Here is a 22028-nt window from a genome sequence, read left to right as displayed (position 1 = left end):
TATTACCTATTTTATAGTTTGTGTTAAAATTAGGATCGTTTGGAAATTTAATGTTTTGAGGTTATCGTCAGTTGAATATAGCCGTTCTTTTTTCTGCCACCATATGCCGGCTGAATCGGCATGTTAACTAAAATTTTCATTTTACAGGTTTTCTAATGGTTAGGGTACAATAAATAGCTAACAATTTTCTGCCAAATTCAAGTCTCCGTGTCATTATTTCTTGGTATTAAAGGTACTGAATGCTTTACTTTTGAATAAGGGGTCCACACATTATCATTAGGAGGTTTACTGGGTGACAAAGGGGCGTTTGCAAGTAGGTAAGTGTTGTCGTGTCAGCAGCGCGTAGTGGAATTGCGTGCTAAGCTGAGGTGTGCGTACAGTAGGTAGTAAGCTCTGGAACCAAGGATAGGGCTGAAGCAAGAGTTCGCTAAAAATAATTACAGCTATTTGTACAAGGGCCTCTATAGTGGTGGTGCAGCGTGTAGCTATATCTGGGTGCAGCTCGACATACAGGCAGATATATAACTGTGTGGAGTTTGTATTTTCTCCCCGTACTTGTGTGAGTTTCCTCTGGGTACTCCTGCTTCTTCCCACAATCCAAAAATATACTGGTACGTTAATTGGCTAAAGAAAAAAATTACTGACAGGCAGAGGCGTTTGCGGGGCGGGAGGTGTCGACGCAGGTTTAAGGGGCACCGCAGTGGCGTTTGGGGGGGCGCGGTCCAGACAACGCAGATGTGTCCTGACCATATGCAGGGTGGGCTGCGGCGGCTGCATGATGTCACACACAGACGCTGCTACCGGAAACATGACGGGTAGCCATCTGCCTTAGCAGCTGTGCTGTGCATCCCCCCCACATGTCAGTGTAATGGATTGTAGATGTGTGAGAAATTCATACTGAATTAGGCCGATAGACTGTAAGCTCCACTGGGGCAGGGACTGATGTGAATATTCAGGTCTGAACTGTGCATGCGTATGCACCGCAATGCACAGGTGCGATAGGGAGCGCCGGTCAGCGACGAGATGGTGCAAAAAATCTGAGCGCGATGGCAAACGCACGGAGATTGACAGTAAGAGGGCATTTGTGGGTGGCAACTGACCGTTTCTAGGCAGTGTCTGGAAAAACGCAGGAGGGACCCGGCGTTTTGTGGGAGGAATCCTGACGTCAGCTCCGGCCCCGATCATCACAGTGGATGAGTAATTCCTGGGCTGTGCAGAGACTGCTCTCCAGCACAACCGATCGCACACCTACACACAGATAATACCCTCTCCTTGTAGGCGGTGACTACCTGATCGCAGGGATGCAAAAAACGCACCCTAGCGATCAGGTCTGAATTACCCCCTTGGCCCTTAGTTTGGTCTCGGTGCAAAAAAACTGTCTTGCCTGCAGCTGTGAATCAGCCCCATATGTTAGAATGGGTGTGGATCATTAGATCGACAGTGTCTAGGTCGACCACTATAGGTCGACAGTCAATAGGTCGACAGGGTTTGAAGGTTGACTGGGTTTCTAGGTCGACGTGTTCTAGGTCGACAGGTCAAAAGGTCGACATGAGTTTTTCATGTTTTTTTGGTGTTGTTTTCTCCGTACAGTGACCGGGAACCCCAATTAGTGCACCGTGTCCCCTCGCATAACTCGCTTCGCTCGCCATGCTTCGGGCAAGGTGCCTCGCTCCACTACAGCTGCGCTCAGCACGGGTTACTATTCCCAATCGTAGTCCGTGTGGATCGTTACGTATGAAAAAGTTAAAAAAAAAGGAAAAAAATGTGAAGAACTCATGTCGACCTTTTGACCTGTCGACCTAGAACATGTCGATCTAGAAACCCAGTCAACCTTCAAACCCTGTCGACCTAGACACTGTCGATCTTCAGACCGGATCCCGTTAGAATTTCTCACTAATTTTATACACATTAAATATACTCTGGTATTGGCAGGGGTGAACGCGGCATGCCTGCCAATGTGTATCTGATATTTTAATACAATGGCCCTCATTCCGAGTTGATCGCTCGCAAGGCGAATTTAGCAGAGTTGCTCACGCTAAGCCTACACCTACTGGGAGTGTATCTTAGCTTCTTAAAATTGCGACCGATGTATTCGCAATATTGCGATTACAAACTACTTAGCAGTTTCAGAGTAGCTTCAGACTTACTCGGCATCTGCGATCAGTTCAGTGCTTGTCGTTCCTGGTTTGACGTCACAAACACACCCAGCGTTCGCCCAGACACTCCCCCGTTTCCCCGGCCACTCCTGCGTTTTTTCCGGAAACGGTAGCGTTTTTTCCCGCACGCCCATAAAACGGCCTGTTTCCGCCCAGTAACACCCATTTCCTGTCAATCACATTACGATTGCCGGAGCGATGAAAAAGCCGTGAGTAAAAATACTATCTCCATTGTAAAATTACTTGGCGCAGTCGCAGTGCGATTATTGCGCATGCGTACTAAGCGGAATTTCACTGCGATGCGATGAAAAATACCGAGCGAACGACTCGGAATGAGGGCCAATATGTATTACCAGTTTGTAGGACTGGCCAGCCCCAGCATTGCAACTTGTTATGTTGTGACGGACATGCTCAGTAAGTCGCACTAGCCAGCAACCAGCAGTTCTGGTAATCCCAGGTAATGAGAACTCCCGTTATCATTGCAGCAGAGTGTGAACGTGTGCTCTCCGTTTTCCGCCTACTAAATCATTAATTGTTGACACTGCAGCATTTTTTCTTGTGGGAAGATATTTAATGCTTGCACCACAATGTTCTTTCATTACTCTCACGCATGGTGCCAAAGGCTGAGGAGATCCCTGTGCCTCACGTCTAAGCTCTGGCCCTGCATTTTGCACATGAATGATAGGCTGCACAGCAAAACTTGTTTCCCATTTTAAACTATCTAATATTTATGAGTGGCAGTGATATCTGCACAGGAAGTGGGGAAGTACCTTCTATCTAGTGGAATACATACTATTTACCGGCGGGCGCGATGCTGGCTGTCAAGATCCCGATAGCGCCATCCCGCCCGCCAAAATGCTGGCAACAGGGAGAGCTCTAAGAGTCCCCTTGCAGGCTTGCTGCGCTCGCCATGCTGCAGGCTCGGTGGCTCGCTGCGCTCACAACAGGTTCTATTCTCACTCTCTGGGCGCCCATCGCAGCAATGTTGATCGCATATGTACTAACATATGTGATCAACATCGCAATGCGGTGACGGAGGCCCCCCGCGATACTTGTGAGGTGGTGTGCGGGGGGTCTCTGTCATCTCCCAGGGGTCTCCACACTCCGTGCACGCCGGAAAGAGGCAACAGGCTGTCCCTGGTGCCTCCTCCTTCCCCCTGCAGCCGGAAGGACTTCCAGGGGTCTCCACACTCCCTGCATGCCAGAAAGTAGCAGCAGGCTGTCCCCGGCGCCTCCTCCTTCCCCCTGCAGCCGGAATTCCTTCCGGGTCCAGGCTGCCTGGAGGATGGGGGGGGGGGGCATCTGTGGCGAGTGCCGGCGGGTTGCGGCGACCGGCAATAAGAAACCCATAGGCTTCTATAGGGTATCGCCATCCAAAGATCGCAATACCCTGGGCGGCGAAAACCCAGCAGCCGGGTCTTATTACATTTGAAAATGCGGTAAAACTCCCCAAAATGGGGGTTTTACCACATTTTTCCCTTAGTACATCCCACCCTATGGATGTTGTGAACACCCACGAGTGGAAATAGCCCCTGTGCGCCGGGATTCCGGCTGTCGGCATTGACGGTTGTCTGGATTCCAGCGTCAGTATCCTGACAGCCGGCAAATTGATTGCATCCCTATTAAGTATATATCTCTAAGCAATGTTAGACTTCATTGTATTGCTCCAAGCCCCTAATGCAACTGATTCTGAGTCAGGCGCATAACTACACAGCAGCGTCAATTGGTGGTTGCCCATCTGCCACTTTATGCAAATGCTGCTACAAATGACTTGCCCTTGTCAGGGGCGTAATAAGAAAGAAGGGGACCCGTGTGCAGTTTCTGTCTGAGTCCCCTCCTCTCTAGCCAGCAGCACAGAGACTCTGGGCACTAGGGTCACTAGGAGGATCTAGTGCTGTCCCAGAGTCTAGTGCGCATGCGCAGGTCTCCGGGAAAATGTCCACTGTGCCACTTTCCCGCTAATTTCTGTAGCAGGTGATTTTGGAGAGATAACTATTGAAAAATGGGTGCAGTGTGGGCCCCCCTGGACAGAGGGGCCCGTGTGCACCACACACACTGCACCAATTATAGATACACCACTGGCCCTTGTGCACATTCATGCAATGTGCAAGGACTTTTAAAGCCCGAACAGCCTGTAAAACTGATTGGCGCATCCTTATACATCGTCATTGGTTGCACCATCTTGTACTAGCCCTATGGCAGGTGCAGTTTCTCTGTCTGACCATGACCTCTTATGGCTGCGGCTGTGCGGCTGTGTACGCAGCTACTTGCAGTGACACGCCTGCGACACCCCATAACACTCCCACTGCATGCAGTACTAGCCACCTCCCAGTCACCGTCCGGTAACACTTTTCCGCAACATTCCTGATACTGTGCATCTCGACTGTGCCTTTGTGCATACATGCTGTGTAACGCATGCGCCATAGGAGTTTCTAGGAAGTTTGGCGCATGGGCAGTTGCAAAGAGTTGCCACACGGCTTTGAACATTGGCGTTGCTTGCTGCATAGTCTGTATAGGAAACAAGTGCTCTTTAAACTACAGTCTAGCACAAATGCTATTATTGCTAATATATGTGATCTGCTACGTCTGTCCTCTGTCTCTCCAGCCTGCAGAATAGCTTTACAGTCACCACCCTGACATCTGCGGAATGCTGACAGGAACATAAGGGTTTCAGTAAACGCACATTAATCACTTTAAGGACTAGTTTGTGCTAATGGGAAGTCCTATAAAATGCCAGTTTACATCCTATAGCATATGTAGGAAAAGTTCATACAGCGCAGTCATGCAGGCTCCATAAACACATGCTCTTAAATGCAGACATAGAGCTCAGGTATGCCATACTGTCCCTTCCTGTCAGGGAAACTCCCTGATGAGCTCACCGACTCCCTGGAGAGTCTAGCGATCTCCCTGTGTTTGGGCTGGGGGAGTGCACAGTTACGTCTATGGTAAAAATGTTACTTTATTGGGTTCAGGGGCAAAGGAGCAGACATAGGGCCTATTCTACGTCGGATGCAGCGACATCTGTATATGCATCTTTTTCATGTGCAAATACCTCTACAAAGCCTTTCCCTGGTGTACATCCATGCGTCTGAATGTGCAAGACTGAGACCCCCACTGTCAGCATCCACATACGCTGGAATACCGCTTGATGGGTCTTTAGAGGCATCTGCCCTATGTCAGGGGTAGTTTCTCTGTCTTTCTATGGCCTCCAATGTGAGTGACTGTGTGTCTCTGTACAGATATATATATATATATATATATATATATATACATATATACACACACACACACTCACACATGTACAGCCAACTAGTACATATGGTTGGTGGAGAGGGACCTTGGACTGCAAACCCTAATTCCAAACATAATGAGAGGTGCTATCATGCTGAGACTTGTAGTTCCACACGGAAAAAAAGAAATGCAGAGGCACACTTTATAGTACTAAGCACTGCTAATCATAATAATGATTATAAACTCTTAAATCTAAATTAGTGCAAAATTGAGACACTTAGCATAATTTTTGTCCAAAAATTATGTGCCCACCAAACGTGACCATGTTACCTCATCTGGTGGGTCCCTAACACTAAGGTTCAAGTCCAAGGCACGGGACCCCCCAAGTCAGCACAAGCCAACCCCTTCAATGCATCTCACTAGTGAGAGGTTAAAGTGTCAGTAAGTGTTAATAAGCAAGAAGCATAAGCTATGTGTTAAAAGTGTTACATAGGCGAGAGGTAATAATTAGAATGTTAAAAGTTGTGACATTGGCAGAAAAATAATTAGGTGCTGAAAAAAATGCTAAATTATTACAATGTGATGCCCCAAAGCAGACAGGCCACACTAACCCAGGGGGCCCGTGCCCCAATCTCTTCCCTAAACCTGACAAATTGTATAAATTGATTCAACTGACTAATACAGTAGATGCTGTAAAAGTCTACAGCAGCTACCACAGCATCTAGCGGCACCATGCAATACCCTGTGGTCTATGCCTAGTTTCCCAGTGTATAGTTTATCCTGTAACAAGACAATGGTACAAATTATGCCTCCAGGCTATGGGGGTAATTCAGATCTGATCAGCAGCAGCAAATTTGTTAGCTAATGGGTAAAACTATGTGCACTGCAGGTGGGGCAGATGCAACATGTGCAGAGAGAGTTAGATTAGGGTGGGTTATATTGTTTGTGTGCAGGGCAAATACTGGCTGCTCTATTTTTACACTGCAATTTAGATTTCAGTGTGAACACACCCCACCCAAATCTAACTCTCTCTGCACATGTTACATCTGCTACCCCCCCCCCCCCCCAAGTGCACATGGTTTTGCCCAACTGCTAACAAATTTGCTGCTGCGATCAGGTCTGAATTACCCCCTAAGTCAGAACTACCTTTGAGGAAAAGAACAAGATGATAGCCGTCAAATCATGGAATCGCCAGCACAGTCTCTAGGCAAACCCCATCGAGTTGGTTTGGGATGAATCGTACAGAATGGCTGTAGTATAATAGATATATAATGTCTAGGTAGACAGTCAATATCTCAACAACATATGGTCGGCATGCATTAGGCTGACAGGTACAAAAGGTCGACAGTGGTTAAGGTCGACACGTGTTGTTGTTTTTAGGCCAAATCTTCTTTATTCCGTGTTATATAACCACTATCAGTACAAACCTAGACCCTCGCGGGCTGGCTTCGCTTGCCACGTTTCAGGTATCTATTCCCAAAACATGTCCACGTCGATAGTAAATCAAGCAAATGTCGACCATTGTCATGTCAACCTTTTGAACCTGTTGACCTGTACCTGTCGACCCTAAGCACTGTTGACCTTTCATCTGTCAATCTTTTGTACCTGTTGTTAACTTAATGCCTGTCGACCATATGGTGTCGACTTATTGACTGTCTACCTAGACATTGTAGATCTGCTGTATCATCCGCATACCACAGAAAGGTGACAGCAAAGCAACCTACAAGTTGTGGGAACTTTTGCAACAGTTCTCGGAAGAAACTCACACGCAATGGGCCGGATTCAGAGTTGTAAGCAAACCAGATGGTTGGCGGGTGCACTAATCATGAGCAGAACGGAAATATGACGCATAGATCTATGTTTTGGAGCTCATAAATTTTATCTCAAATGGGCCCCATTTATCAACATTCTAGATGTAGCTACTCAACAACTGCATATCTCCAAAGTCTTTGAAAACTGTCCTTCTTAACTTTGGGGGTTATAATGATGATGTTGTGAACTGAACTGGTATTTGTGAAGCCTATGCTTAAGTTCACTAAGTGAATCGTGTGGAAGCAGATATTCTTTCCATCCCCTATCCTTACCCCTCTTTCCCAATCCCCCGTCCATCTTTATTTTTATATATTCTGTGTGTTTGTTGTTGTTATTATTATTATTTCAATTATGTTTTACTATTGTTGAGTTTCACAATAGATCCTGCGAGATCGCTACTGATACTACTGAGTTATTTCTACAGTACGCATCTCGGAATAGAAGGAAAAAGTTTTTTGTTTAATGGTTTTATATGTTATGGACAAAGCCGGCCTTAGGCATAGGCAAACTAGGCAAATGCCTAGGGCATTTGGTATGCTTAGGGGCACCAGCAGCTTCTGCTGATTAAAATGATATGCGGCATGCCTATATTTTCTGTGTGTGACTGCGGCTGTATCTGCATATGAAATGCTACGTTGTGTGTATTCCTGGAAATCACTGTAATGTAGCATTTCGTATGCAGATACAGCCATAGTCGCACACAGAATATAGGCATGCTGCATATCATTTTAATCAGCAGAAGCTGCTTGTTCATCCTAGCCACATAGCAGTCCAACTAAGATGCATTTTCATAAACAAAAGGCGCCCGACATTAGCAGAGCTGCCAGCTGACTCATGCCAGGCATCTCCTGCAGAACAAGCGGTGATGCTAGGGGGCACCAGCCAAAATCTTGCCTAGGGCATCATATTGGTTAGGGCCGGCTCTGGTTATGGATTACCCATTCCAACAGCCGGCTACATAATGTAATGTTCCAAAGATGGTTTAGTTAACACGATTGAATCTTTAGGCCTGGATGGATTTAAAGGACTCCCAAACTGCAACACCCTCAGATGGCTCTGCCCAGGGGCGTTTTAAGAGAGGAGGATGCCTGTGTGCTGCCTCCTCCGTTCGGGCCCCCTCCTCTCTGCCCGGAGCGCTGTAGAGTCTGAGCACTATAGGGCTCAGACTCTACTGCGCATGTGCAGATCTCCGGGAAAATGGGTGCGGCGGCCATTTTCCCTGAGATTTTTCTACTGCGCATGCGCAGAACTCTGTGAAAATGGCGCCTGAGCCATTTTCACTGTGTTCTAACAGCGCTGCCGATGCCGGCACTGGACTTCGGAGGGGTGAGTATTTTATAAATGGGTGCAGTGTGTGCGGTGGGGGCCCCCTCTGGACTCAGGGGCCCGTGTGCACCACACACACTGCACCCATTATAGAAACGCCAGTGGGTCTGCCTCATATTATAGACTGAGGGCCTAATTCAGATCTGATCAGTGGGCATTGATTTTTGCAGTCTTGCAATCAGATAGTCGCTGACTACAGGGGAAGTGTTTTTTCGCTGTGCAAGTGTGCGATCGCATGTAGTCTCTGCGCAGCCCAGGTCTTACTCTTCCAGTGCTATGAGAACAGGCTGATCGGGACCGGAGCTGATGTCAGACACCCTCCCTGAAAACGCTTGATCCCGCTTGCATTTTTCTGGACACTCCCTGTAAACAGTCAGTTGCCACCCATAGACAAGCTCTTCCTGTCAATCTCCTGGCGAATGCCAGTGCGAATGAATTCTTTGCATCATGCCGTCGCAGGGCGCTGATGGCCGGCACAGTGCGGTGCATACGCAGTTAGGATCTGATCGCCCGCTGTGCGAAAACGCATAGCAGCGATCAGATCTGAATGAACCCCTGAGACTCTATACTTGCTCCCAGGGTCAGCGTCATAATAACGGATTCTTGTAATACGGATAAATCCCTATACTTGTATCAGACTCTCGACCATCTCAGCTCTTTTTCAAAAAAGTTTATTTTGCATATTATTGTATTCCTTCTTTTGGGAGTTTGTTGGACTACTGAAACTTGTTTATTAGTATGCATTTTATGTTCATTTATTTGTGTTTTGAAAAACCCTTAATAAACATATTTTGAAAAAATAAGATTTTACTTACCGATAAATCTATTTCTCGTAGTCCGTAGTGGATGCTGGGGACTCCGTCAGGACCATGGGGAACAGCGGCTCCGCAGGAGACAGGGCACAAAAATAAAGCTTTAGGATCAGGTGGTGTGCACTGGCTCCTCCCCCCATGACCCTCCTCCAAGCCTCAGTTAGGACACTGTGCCCGGACGAGCGTACACAATAAGGAAGGATAATGAATCCCGGGTAAGACTCATACCAGCCACACCAATCACACCGTACAACTTGTGATCTGAACCCAGTTAACAGTATGACAAACGTAGGAGCCTCTGAACAGACGGCTCACAACAATAACAACCCGATTTTTTTGTAACAATAACTATGTACAAGTATTGCAGACAATCCGCACTTGGGATGGGCGCCCAGCATCCACTACGGACTACGAGAAATAGATTTATCGGTAAGTAAAATCTTATTTTCTCTGACGTCCTAAGTGGATGCTGGGGACTCCGTCAGGACCATGGGGATTATACCAAAGCTCCCAAACGGGCGGGAGAGTGCGGATGACTCTGCAGCACCGAATGAGAGAACTCCAGGTCCTCTTTAGCCAGGGTATCAAATTTGTAGAATTTTACAAACGTGTTCTCCCCCGACCACGTAGCTGCTCGGCAGAGTTGTAATGCCGAGACCCCCCGGGCAGCCGCCCAGGATGAGCCCACTTTCCTTGTGGAATGGGCCTTGACAGATTTTGGTTGTGGCAAGCCTGCCACAGAATGTGCAAGTTGAATTGTGCTACAAATCCAACGAGCAATCGTCTGCTTAGAAGCAGGAGCACCCAGCTTGTTGGGTGCATACAATATAAACAGCGAGTCAGACTTTCTGACTCCAGCCGTTCTTGAAATATATATTTTCAATGCCCGGACCACGTCCAACAACTTGGAATCCTCCAAATCGTTAGTAGCTGCAGGCACCACAATAGGCTGGTTCAGGTGAAACGCTGACACCACCTTAGGCAGAAAATGAGGACGCGTCCGCAGTTCTGCCCTGTCCGAATGGAAAATCAGATATGGGCTTTTATAGGATAAAGCCGCCAATTCTGACACTCTCCTGGCTGAAGCCAGGGCCAGTAGCATGGTTACTTTCCATGTAAGATACTTCAAATCCGCCGATTTGAGTGGCTCAAACCAATGGGATTTGAGAAAATCCAAAACTACATTAAGGTCCCACGGAGCCACTGGAGGCACAACCGGGGGCTGTATATGTAGTACTCCTTTTACAAAAGTCTGGACTTCAGGAACTGAAGCCAATTCTTTCTGGAAGAAAATCGACAGGGCCGAAATTTGAACCTTAATGGACCCCAATTTGAGGCCCATAGACAATCCTGTTTGCAGGAAATGTAGGAATCGACCCAATTGAAATTCCTCCGTGGGGGCCTTCCTGGCCTCACACCACGCAACATATTTTCTCCAAATGCGGTGATAATGTTGTGCAGTCACCTCCTTCCTGGCTTTTACCAGTGTAGGAATGACCTCTTCCGGAATGCCTTTTTCCCTTAGAATTCGGCGTTCAACCGCCACGCCGTCAAACGCAGCCGCGGTAAGTCTTGGAATAGACACGGTCCCTGCTGAAGCAGGTCCCGTCTTAGAGGTAGAGGCCACGGATCCTCCGTGAGCATCTCTTGAAGTTCCGGGTACCAAGTTCTTCTTGGCCAATCCGGAGCCACGAGTATCGTTCTTACTCCCCTTTGCCGTATAATTCTCAGTACTTTTGGTATGAGAGGCAGAGGAGGGAACACATACACTGACTGGAACACCCACGGTGATACCAGAGCGTCCACAGCTATTGCCTGAGGGTCTCTTGACCTGGCGCAATACCTGTCCATTTTTTTGTTGAGGCGGGACGCCATCATATCCACCTTTGGTTTTTCCCAACGGTTCACAATCATGTGGAAGACTTCTGGATGAAGTCCCCACTCTCCTGGGTGTAGATCGTGTCTGCTGAGGAAGTCTGCTTCCCAGTTGTCCACTCCCGGAATGAACACTGCTGACAGTGCTATCACATGATCTTCCGCCCAGCGAAGAATCCTTGCAGCTTCTGCCATTGCTGTCCTGCTTCTTGTGCCGCCCTGTCTGTTTACGTGGGCGACTGCCGTGATGTTGTCCGACTGGATCAACACCGGCTGACCCTGAAGCAGGGGTTTTGCCAGACTTAGAGCATTGTAAATCGCTCTTAGCTCCAGTATATTTATGTGAAAAGACATCTCCAGGCTTGACCATACTCCCTGGAAGTTTCTTCCCTGTGTGACCGCTCCCCAGCCTCTCAGACTGGCATCCGTGGTCACCAGGACCCAGTCCTGTATGCCGAATCTGCGGCCCTCTAACAGATGAGCACTCTGCAACCACCACAGAAGAGACACCCTTGTCCGTGGTGATAAGGTTATCCGCTGGTGCATCTGCAGATGCGATCCGGACCATTTGTCCAACAGATCCCACTGAAAAGTTCGTGCGTGGAATCTGCCGAATGGAATCGCTTCGTAAGAAGCCACCATCTTTCCCAGGACTCTTGTGCATTGATGAACAGACACTTTTCCTGGTTTTAGGAGGTTCCTGACAAGTTTGGATAACTCCTTGGCTTTCTCCTCCGGAAGAAACACCTTTTTCTGAACCGTGTCCAGAATCATTCCCAGGAACAGCAGACGTGTTGTCGGTGTCAACTGAGATTTTGGAAAATTCAGAATCCACCCGTGTTGTTGCAGCACTAATTGGGTTAGTGCTACTCCGTCCTCCAGCTGTTCTCTGGACCTTGCCCTTATCAGGAGATCGTCCAAGTAAGGGATAATTAATACGCCTCTTCTTCGAAGAAGAATCATCATTTCGGCCATTACCTTGGTAAAGACCCGAGGTGCCGTGGACAATCCAAACGGCAGCGTCTGAAACTGATAATGACAGTTTTGCACCACGAACCTGAGGTACCCTTGATGTGAAGGGCAAATTGGGACATGCAGGTAAGCATCCTTTATGTCCAGGGACACCATAAAGTCCCCTTCTTCCAGATTCGCTATCACTGCTCTGAGTGACTCCATCTTGAATTTGAATTTCTGTATGTACAGGTTCAAAGATTTCAGATTTAGAATAGGTCTTACCGAGCCGTCCGGCTTCGGTACCACAAATAGCGTGGAGTAATACCCTTTTCCTTGTTGTAGGAGGGGTACCTTGACTATCACCTGCTGAGAAAACAGCTTGTGAATGGCTTCCAATACCGTCGCCCTGTCTGAGGGAGACGTTGGCAAAGCAGACTTTAGGAACCGGCGAGGGGGAGACTTCTCGAATTCCAACCTGTAACCCTGAGATACTACCTGCAGGATCCAGGGGTCCACCTGTGAGCAAGCCCACTGTGCGCTGAAATTCTTGAGTCGACCCCCCACCGCTCCTGAGTCCGCTTGTAAAGCCCCAGCGTCATGCTGAGGGCTTTGCAGAACCCTGGGAGGGCTTCTGTTCCTGGGCAGGGGCAGCTTGCTGTCCTCTCTTACCCCTTCCTCTGCCCCGGGGCAGATATGACTGTCCTTTTGCCCGCTTGTTCTTATAGGACCGAAAGGACTGCGGCTGAAAAGACGGTGTCTTTTTCTGTTGGGAGGGGGTCTGAGGTAAAAAGGTGGATTTTCCGGCAGTTGCCGTGGCCACCAGATCCGATAGACCGACGCCAAATAATTCCTCCCCTTTATACGGCAATACTTCCATATGTCGTTTAGAATCCGCATCACCTGACCACTGTCGCGTCCATAAACTTCTTCTGGCAGATATGGACATCGCATTTACTCTCGATGCCAGAGTGCAAATATCCCTCTGAGCATCTCGCATATAAAGAAAAGCATCCTTTAATTGCTCTATAGTCAATAAAATACTGTCCCTATCCAGGGTATCAATATTTTCAGTCAGGGAATCCGACCAGACCACCCCAGCACTGCACATCCAGGCTGAGGCGATGGCTGGTCGCAGTATAACACCAGTATGTGTGTATATACTTTTTAGGGTAGTTTCCAGCCTCCTATCAGCTGGATCCTTGAGGGCGGCCGTATCAGGAGACGGTAACGCCACTTGTTTTGATAAGCGTGTGAGCGCCTTATCCACCCTAGGGGGTGTTTCCCAGCGCGCCCTAACCTCTGGCGGGAAAGGGTATAATGCCAATAACTTTTTTGAAATTAGCACTTTTCTATCTGGGTTAACCCACGCTTCATCACATACATCATTCAATTCCTCTGATTCAGGAAAAACTACAGGTAGTTTTTTCACCCCCCACATAATACCCCTTTTTGTGGTACTTGCAGTATCAGAGATATGCAAAGCCTCCTTCATTGCCGTGATCATATAACGTGTGGCCCTACTTGAAAATACGTTTGTTTCTTCACCGTCGACACTAGATTCAGTGTCCGTGTCTGGGTCTGTGTCGACCGACTGAGGTAAAGGGCGTTTTACATCCCCTGACGGTGTCTGAGACGCCTGGGCAGGTACCAACTGGTTTTCCGGCCGTCTCATGTCGTCAACTGATTTTTGTAATGTGCTGACATTATCACGTAATTCCATAAACAAAGCCATCCATTCCGGTGTCGACTCCCTGGGGGGTGACATCATCATTATCGGCAATTGCTCTGCCTGCACACCAACATCGTCCTCATACATGTCGACACACACGTACCGACACACAGCAGACACACAGGGAATGCTCTTATCGAAGACAGGACCCCACTAGCCCTTTGGGGAGACAGAGGGAGAGTTTGCCAGCACACACCCAAGCGCTATAATATATATGGGAACAACCTTATATAAGTGTTGTATCCTTATAGCAGCTTAAATATATAAAATATCGCCAAAAAAAGTGCCCCCCCTCTCTGTTTTACCCTGTTTCTGTAGTGCAGTGCAGGGGAGAGTCCTGGGAGCCTTCCTCACAGCGGAGCTGAGCAGGAAAATGGCGCTGTGTGCTGAGGAGAATAAGCCCCGCCCCCTATTCCGGCGGGCTTTTCTCCCGGAGTTTGAGATATCTGGCATGGGTTTAATACATCCATATAGCCTCAAGGGCTATATGTGATGTATTTTTTAGCCATAAAAGGTATTATACATTGCTGCCCAGGGCGCCCCCAGCAGCGCCCTGCACCCTCCGTGACCTATGGTGTGAAGTGTGTGACAACAATGGCGCACAGCTGCAGTGCTGTGCGCTACCTTCATGAAGACTGAAAAGCCTTCTGCCGCCGGTTTCTGGACCTTCAATCTTCAGCATCTGCAAGGGGGGTCGGCGGCGCGGCTCCGGGACGAACCCCAGGGTGAGACCTGTGTTCCGACTCCCTCTGGAGCTAATGGTGTCCAGTAGCCTAAGAAGCCAATCCATCCTGCACGCAGGTGAGTTGAACTTCTCTCCCCTAAGTCCCTCGATGCAGTGAGCCTGTTGCCAGCAGGACTCACTGAACATAAAAAACCTAAAAACTTTTTCTAAGCAGCTCCTTAAGAGAGCCACCTAGATTGCACCCTGCTCGGACGGGCACAAAAACCTAACTGAGGCTTGGAGGAGGGTCATGGGGGGAGGAGCCAGTGCACACCACCTGATCCTAAAGCTTTATTTTTGTGCCCAGTCTCCTGCGGAGCCGCTGTTCCCCATGGTCCTGGCGGAGTCCCCAGCATCCACTTAGGACGTCAGAGAAAATAAAAAATAAAAATCATGTGCAGAACGGGTCCTGCCTGATCGCTCGCAGTCCCCCCTTAGTTGCAGCATGAATGACATTCTGTATAAGCTTAGGCTTACTCAGATGGCTGATTGCTCGCGATGGTGATCTGATGCCGCGTCTTTGGATGCAGCATTCGGACCTGCGATGCCGGCAGGAGGCCTCATTTGCCTTCAGACGTCTCCTGCGTCCAAAGACACGATGCAAACTGCGCCATCTCTGAATGACCCCCAATATGCAGAAAGAATGCCGCAGGTGTGTCCAGTCTCTCCCACAGCTGGCGGCTGGAGGCTCTTCCAATCCCCCAAAGTATATTACTGTTTATTGCTGAATGGACCTATTATTTGGATGCCACTAGGCCTGTACCTATAATAGAGCAAACAGAGGCGGCTGTTTCTGGCAGATTTTGAGGCCGCATAAAATTCAGGGAATTAATTTGAAAAATACTAAATGTTAAATTTCCTACTACAGAAATATAGCTGGATGGTTTGTATAGTTTGGCAAATGCTAACAGGGATTAAGATGAATTTACTGTGTGTGTTTCCTCTATGTGAAGATTTCTGTAATACACAGGTTTGGCGTATTTTATGGTGGGAGTGGGAAACAGGCCATTATCACTCCAGGCAGCTGAAAGAGAAGGCACACCCATCATTGCTGTGCCCTACTTGTAAATCCTACACTGAATTGCGCTTTGTGATATAACTCTACCAGCCTCACTGCTGTACCCAACAGCTAATTACACGGTCCGTCTGTTCCTCTGTAGAAGTTGTGTAAGTCAGTTTTGGTCCCTTTCATCTAATATTAAATGCTGGGCCCCCATTGGCTGTACAGTATGCACAACCTTAAGGGCTATTTCACACACAAAGGATTTGTCCATCCGGCAAAATACCGGACTTTTTTTTTCTATTGTTTAACTTCAGTTGAAGTGACAAATATATTAGGGCTTTCACACGGCACAAATACGGCACAAACACGGCATGGTCACTGTGTTACAGCCATGATGACCACTGACTAGGACTGCTGCTTACAGTTGCACCACATGGTGACAGCTCAAGTTGACTCAGATGTAACATTACATACAGCACGAAACCATGTAAAAGCCACAGATTCACGGGAAAAAACAAGTACGTTTTTTTGCCGTCCAAACAAAACCCTAATGTGTGAAAGAAGCCAAAGGGCTGTAACACATTCACCGGCTTTTGCTGGGTGGGAAAAAGTCGGATGGCTTTTTCCCGTGCCGGTATTGTAATTAACAGTGTAAGTGGTAGGGCCCTTTCACACGGCACGGCCCCGGCATGGCTGCCGGGTTGCAGCCGGAAATATCCACTGGAATGTTCGGCTGCCGGGCCGGGGCCGTGCTGTCTTTGAAGGCAGAGAACCGTGTGTGTGAAGGGGAGCTTTCACACACAACGGTTTTTTTTCAAGCCGTGTCTAATGCTGCGCATGCGGCCAGCATTACACACGGCTCAAAGCCGCTGTGTGTGAAAGACTCTGCCGGATGGCAAAAAGCCGGACAAAATTTGTCCGGCTTTTTGCCATCCGGTGTAAACCGGGTAGTGTGTTACAGCCCTAAGGCTTTCTTGCACTTTTGTTACTTTTCCTGATAAACTTGTGCTGGCAAGTCCGTTTCCCACTACCATGTCGCGCTTAATCACTTGCCTGTTATATCATGCTCATTCTCCCCCTGAGCTACATTCATGCACACATGATCCTAATGGCTACCTACCTATCTGATTTAGAAGGTATGTACACTTGCTGTAATCAGTGAGCAGTCAATTATAAGAGAATTGCAGGTCAGTGCATATGCTTGTTATGGGTGGGTACTATATAGCATGATATGCCTGTATATCTGTCCCAGATGTATCTATGCAGTCCAATCTAATGACCCCTGGGCTTCAGTATATGAAGGATACCTCAATTTCCTACAACCCACTCTGTGTGCATTATTATTATTTATTATTATCCTTTATTTATATGGCGCCACATGGGATCCGCAGCGCCCAATTACAGAGTACATAACCAAATAAGCAAAACAAGAAAACAGTGCCTTACAATGCAATACAATATAGGCCAAGTACAGGGTATATAAACATAGCTGCATCAGTAAACAGCACTGAAATAAGTATATGGGCGGCAGAAAACCAATGGATTTAGTGCCGTCAAAGGGAGTATTAGAAAGAAGACAGGTTAAGTCAGAGACGGAATAGCACATGAGGAAAGAGGGCCCTACTCGTGAAAGCTTACATTCAAAAGGGGAGGGGCACACAGACAGGGTGATACAGATTGGGTAGAAAGTAAACGTGGGCCACAGAGGGCTTAGGATGAGAGACGGCTGGGTTTGGTGAAGAAGTGTGTCTGTGTGCATGTGCCAATTCAGGTCAAGCCCAGCGGTGTATACCTTTGCTGCCACTATTGGATTGGATCACTCTCAGAGGGAGAAGATGGCGTTACCCACCAGGTCCAAGCTCCAGAATGTACTGCATTCTAGCAATTGGTACAGAGCCACCCTAGGCATACGCAAACTAGGCAAATGCCTAGGGACAGAAGCAGCTTCTGCTGATTAAAATGATATGCAGCATGCCTATATTCTGTGTGTGACTGCGGCTCTATCTGCATATGAAATGCATTACTAATGTCCGGCATTATGTGTATAAGGGGAACTACAGTACTTTGTGCGTAACATATAGAAAGGACACTACTGTGTGGTCTAATGTGAATAAAGAGCATTATGGTGCGGTATAATGTGAATAAGGGGCACTAATGTGAGGAGTAACGTGGTTCTACTGTGTGATGTAACCTGAATAAGAGACACTATTGCATGATATAATGTCAATAAAGTTGCACTACTGTGTGGCGTAATTTCAACTGGGGGTACTATTGTGTGGCCATGCCCCTTCCCAGCAAAAAGATGCCCCGTTTTGGGCACACTGTTCCTATTTAAAATATAGGGGTAGGAACACCAAAATGAGTACTGCTTTGGGTGAGGGGTGATCGTGCTGGGAAAGGGGTGCAGGGTCAGAGGCGGAACTAGCCAAAATCTTGCCTAGGGTATCATATTGGTTAGGGCCGGCCCTGAATTGGTACATATGGGAAATGCGCCCAAATTCCCCCCCCAAAAAAAAGTTTTCAGAATTTTAGACGCATTTTCCCATGAATACATCCCGCCCTTAGAAAAAAGCTCTTTCTGGTAGACGGGCATCCATGAGAGTCTTTCACAGTGAAGAGCTGAAACCACAGTGGTGATAGCTTACACTATCGTTAACCAGTGCATGCGTCAGTGTGGGGCACCACTGAGAGTCCAGAGGGCAACTCACCAAAAACATTTGCGGTACATTAGACTATAGGCTAACGCCATCATCAGATGTAAGTCCGACGGCAGGGAGGCCCCCATAGAAACCTATGGGGACTGCTTTGTGTTTGAAAATTAGGGGACCACGGCAGATATCAAAAATACCTACATGGTAAATCTTGAATGTCCCCCACAAAAAAATGGATATCTGCAAACATTATTTACTAATTATGGGCCTCAGTAAGGAGATAACTATTTCTGGTAAATAATAAATGCAGAAGAAAGTGACAGTGCAGAAAATTGTGATAACCAGACCAAACACATGGAATTGGTCTGCACCCTGGAGGAGGTAATGGAGCTTAAGGGTGAATCACAAAAACAAAATATAGAAATGTGTTATGAGATGGACGGCTTGTTCAGCTCCAAGGAAAAGAAAGTGCAAATATGTAAGGCTTGGATCCAGGAGCACACATAGAAAAATACAAAAGTTGTTGAAAACTTAAATGAGCAGCTGGCACAGGCAAAATGGGGACAAAGGTGAACGTAATGAGCTACCCAGTAACGATGAATGTTCTTCTAGAGGGCAAGCTGCTGTGGTTCTGTGGAAATCACGTGGACTTATCCATCCCGAGGAACTCCCACACAAAACATTTGTTTCCCAGATCATTCAGCACTGGCAGAGGATTCTGATGATTGGCAGTTGTAAAGAGTTTCCAAAAGCAATACCTAAGAAATGTGCACTGCCACAGGCCAAGCTGGAAGGCCAGAAACACGGGCTCATGAACAAGTGTGTGTTAGTGGTCCTAATTCAAAGCCAATGGTTTACGTACATCTCTGATATTAGGCAACCTGAGCATGCGCAGGACCTGTACCAATGACGCAGCTGCTGTATGAACTGCGTCCAGGTGCGGATTGGGATGAAAAATAGAGATGAGCGCCTGAAATTTTTCGGGTTTTGTGTTTTGGTTTTGGGTTCGGTTCCGCGGCCGTGTTTTGGGTTCGAACGCGTTTTGGCAAAACCTCACCGAATTTTTTTTGTCGGATTCGGGTGTGTTTTGGATTCGGGTGTTTTTTTCCAAAAACACTAAAAAACAGCTTAAATCATAGAATTTGGGGGTCATTTTGATCCCAAAGTATTATTAACCTCAAAAACCATAATTTACACTCATTTTCAGTCTATTCTGAATACCTCACACCTCACAATATTATTTTTAGTCCTAAAATTTGCACCGAGGTCGCTGTGTGAGTAAGATAAGCGACCCTAGTGGCCGACACAAACACCGGGCCCATCTAGGAGTGGCACTGCAGTGTCACGCAGGATGTCCCTTCCAAAAAACCCTCCCCAAACAGCACATGACGCAAAGAAAAAAAGAGGCGCAATGAGGTAGCTGTGTGAGTAAGATTAGCGACCCTAGTGGCCGACACAAACACCGGGCCCATCTAGGAGTGGCATTTTTGTTCTCCATATTTTAATAGGCACAACTAAAAGGCACCTCAGGTAAACAATGGAGATGGATGGATTGGATACTAGTATACAATTATGGACGGGCTGCCGAGTGCCGACACAGAGGTAGCCACAGCCGTGAACTACCGCACTGTACTGTGTCTGCTGCTAATATATAGACTGGTTGATAAAGAGATAGTATACTCGTAACTAGTATGTATGTATAAAGAAAGAAAAAAAAACCACGGTTAGGTGGTATATACAATTATGGACGGGCTGCCGAGTGCCGACACAGAGGTAGCCACAGCCGTGAACTACCGCACTGTACTGTGTCTGCTGCTAATATATAGACTGGTTGATAAAGAGATAGTATACTCGTAACTAGTATGTATGTATAAAGAAAGAAAAAAAAACCACGGTTAGGTGGTATATACAATTATGGACGGGCTGCCGAGTGCCGACACAGAGGTAGCCACAGCCGTGAACTACCGCACTGTACTGTGTCTGCTGCTAATATATAGACTGGTTGATAAAGAGATAGTATACTCGTAACTAGTATGTATGTATAAAGAAAGAAAAAAAAACCACGGTTAGGTGGTATATACAATTATGGACGGGCTGCCGAGTGCTGACACAGAGGTAGCCACAGCCGTGAACTACCGCACTGTACTGTGTCTGCTGCTAATATATAGACTGGTTGATAAAGAGATAGTATACTCGTAACTAGTATGTATGTATAAAGAAAGAAAAAAAAACCACGGTTAGGTGGTATATACAATTATGGACGGGCTGCCGAGTGCCGACACAGAGGTAGCCACAGCCGTGAACTACCGCACTGTACTGTGTCTGCTGCTAATATATAGACTGGTTGATAAAGAGATAGTATACTCGTAACTAGTATGTATGTATAAAGAAAGAAAAAAAAACCACGGTTAGGTGGTATATACAATTATGGACGGGCTGCCGAGTGCCGACACAGAGGTAGCCACAGCCGTGAACTACCGCACTGTACTGTGTCTGCTGCTAATATATAGACTGGTTGATAAAGAGATAGTATACTCGTAACTAGTATGTATGTATAAAGAAAGAAAAAAAAACCACGGTTAGGTGGTATATACAATTATGGACGGGCTGCCGAGTGCCGACACAGAGGTAGCCACAGCCGTGAACTACCGCACTGTACTGTGTCTGCTGCTAATATATAGACTGGTTGATAAAGAGATAGTATACTCGTAACTAGTATGTATGTATAAAGAAAGAAAAAAAAACCACGGTTAGGTGGTATATACAATTATGGACGGGCTGCCGAGTGCCGACACAGAGGTAGCCACAGCCGTGAACTACCGCACTGTACTGTGTCTGCTGCTAATATATAGACTGGTTGATAAAGAGATAGTATACTCGTAACTAGTATGTATGTATAAAGAAAGAAAAAAAAACCACGGTTAGGTGGTATATACAATTATGGACGGGCTGCCGAGTGCCGACACAGAGGTAGCCACAGCCGTGAACTACCGCACTGTACTGTGTCTGCTGCTAATATATAGACTGGTTGATAAAGAGATAGTATACTCGTAACTAGTATGTATGTATAAAGAAAGAAAAAAAAACCACGGTTAGGTCACTGGTATATACAATTATGGACGGGCTGCCGAGTGCCGACACAGAGGTAGCCACAGCCGTGAACTACCGCACTGTACTGTGTCTGCTGCTAATATAGACTGGTTGATAAAGAGATAGTATACTACTAATATTATATACTGGTGGTCAGGTCACTGGTCACTAGTCACACTGGCAGTGGCACTCCTGCAGCAAAAGTGTGCACTGTTTAATTTTAATATAATATTATGTACTCCTGGCTCCTGCTATAACCTATAACTGGCACTGCAGTAGTGCTCCCCAGTCTCCCCCACAATTATAAGCTGTGTGAGCTGAGCAGTCAGACAGATATATAATATATATAGATGATGCAGCACACTGGCCTGAGCCTGAGCAGTGCACACAGATATGGTATGTGACTGAGTCACTGTGTGCTGTGTATCGCTTTTTTCAGGCAGAGAACGGATTATAAATAAAAGTGGTGGTCACTGGTCACTATCAGCAAAACTCTGCACTGTACACTACTGAGTACTCCTAATGCTCCCCAAAATTAGTAAATCAAGTGTCTCTCTAATCTATTCTAATTCTAAACGGAGAGGACGCCAGCCACGTCCTCTCCCTATCAATCTCAATGCACGTGTGAAAATGGCGGCGACGCGCGGCTCCTTATATAGAATCCG

Source organism: Pseudophryne corroboree, chromosome 6, assembly GCF_028390025.1.
Source record: "Pseudophryne corroboree isolate aPseCor3 chromosome 6, aPseCor3.hap2, whole genome shotgun sequence".
Classification (NCBI taxonomy): Eukaryota; Metazoa; Chordata; class Amphibia; order Anura; family Myobatrachidae; genus Pseudophryne; species Pseudophryne corroboree.
This window is presented reverse-complemented; position numbering follows the sequence as displayed.